This window comes from Arachis duranensis, chromosome 3, assembly GCF_000817695.3.
Source record: "Arachis duranensis cultivar V14167 chromosome 3, aradu.V14167.gnm2.J7QH, whole genome shotgun sequence".
NCBI lineage: Eukaryota > Viridiplantae > Streptophyta > Magnoliopsida > Fabales > Fabaceae > Arachis > Arachis duranensis.
The window spans coordinates 58,771,336-58,773,470 of NC_029774.3; positions in this window are offsets into that span (position 1 = coordinate 58,771,336).

Below are 2,135 nucleotides of genomic sequence, written 5' to 3' on the forward strand. Positions count from 1 at the left end.
AAGAAAAAGGTGAGCCATGTGTCTGTGGTGAAGAAATGTTGAGTAAAATTAAGCCAAAGGCCACTGCAACATTTTCCACCAAGCCTTCAATAAATAATAAGCTCTCTAATGCAAAAGAAAGAAGAAAAAGCTAACAAGGGAAATAAACAAAAAGTAAGGCATTGTAGCAGCAACCTTGGTGAACTCTTTAGGAGACATTGTTTGTTTTGACAGCAAGTAATAAATGAACTACTATTGGTCTGCATAAAACCCCATAAACCAAGTTCAACTATATGCTTAATAAGGATATGTATACTTCTATATTTCATTCTATCTTCTCTTATGTTTAGTGCTTGCTTGGGGACAAGCAAGATTTAAGTTTGGTGTTGTGATGACAAGTCATCATATACCCATTTTTTTAAGCTAATTTCACTTGTTTCACTAGTTTTTATGCACTTTCTTACACTATAAATAAGCAATTTAGAGTGGAATTGCATGTTTTATTTGAATCAAACAACCACCCATTAATTGATACTAATTCATGAGGTTTAAGCTAAATTTGATTGACTTTTAATTGATTTATAAACCTTGTGAATTTAGTGATACTTTGATTGGTTGTTTTGATTAATTGTAGGTGAAGAAAAGAAGAAAAGAAGGAAGCGTGGCTTAAGAAGTGTGGCCAAAGGAAGAAAATAGTGTGGCAAAAGAAGAATAAGTGTGGCGCATGGAAGGAAGGAAGCCACACTGCTCTCCACAAGAGCACACTGCTCTCCAAGGGAGCACAACAATGAACCAAGCATGCAAGACTTCACTGCGCTGCCCTCCTTGAGAGTGGAGCACAATTCTAGGCCAAGAAACAAGGAAAGGAAAAATTCTGCCCTGCCCTCCTCAAGAGCAATTTCGGGCTCCTCATGGAAAAATTCAAGAAAAATCAACTCCAAGTGCCACCCATGGGTTTCGAACCCAAGCACATGAAGGGAAGGAAGTACCGCCACTCACAAAGGAAAATGAGCCACACTTAGCTAAAAGGGTACCTCCAAGGATCGAACACAAGACATCTAGAAAGCCAAGCACTAGGTGCTATTTTAGTGCCAAGGAAACCAAGGAAAAAGGCAGCTTGCTTCCCCCACCAAGTTTCGAACTTGGGACCTCACCCAAGAACAAGGAAAGCGCTGCCCACAAGGAGGGCAGAGCAGCATTTCTTGGCACGCAAATGAGGTGCGCTTGACACGGCCAGGGCGCGCATGATTGACGTGGGCAGGGAGGCAAGGCACGCACCATGACACCACTGCCCCGCTCTCCACAAGGGCAGGGCAGCATCCTGATGCCTCTCCCACACTTAGCACGCTAATTGGATCCCCATGCAAGGCTTTCCTGCTCTGCTCTCCACAGAGCAGAGCAACCTCCTGGGAGCAAGATGGGCTGAATTTCACTCAACAATCCAATTTAATTCAATTCTTCACCCATCTTTCAAGCCCACTCAAAATTCTTAGATCCAAAATAGAAAGTGTATAAATAGGTATTAGTTAGAATTAGAAGGGAGCTTACTTTCATTTTAAAAATTTCATCCTTAGTCAACTTGAGAGCTCACTTTCCATTTTTCTGTTTTTTGCAACAGCTTGAGAATTGGAGGGGAGAATTCACTTCTTCTTCCTCTGATCTTTTTGTTTTCTTTACTGGGTTTTGTTTGAGTCTTGAGTGTGAAGAATTGAGGAACTTCTGTCTCAATCTCCATTTAAGATCTCTTTGATTTTCCTTCTGCATGATTGAGTTAAATTTCATTTTCTTTACTACTTCAATCTTCAATTTCTCTTTAATTGGTTTGTGAACTTAGATCTAGGAAGGCAATTGAGATCTAGACTCTGCTATCTAGTCTCTGGAGTCTTGAGATCTAATTTACTTTTTGGTTCTTCTGCTGAATCACTACTGCAATCACATTTTCGCTTTCTGTTTGAGTTCTAGTTAATTTCAGTTCAACTCTTGCTTTGTTAATTGCTGCAATTTAATTTTCCTTGCTTAAATTCTAAATTTCCAGTCCTCAAATCCCTTTTCAATTCAAGCAATTTATGTTTCTTGCACTTTAAGTTACTGCAATTTACATTTCTTGCACTTTAAGTTTCAGTCATTTAATTTCTTGTCCTTTAAGATCCAGCACC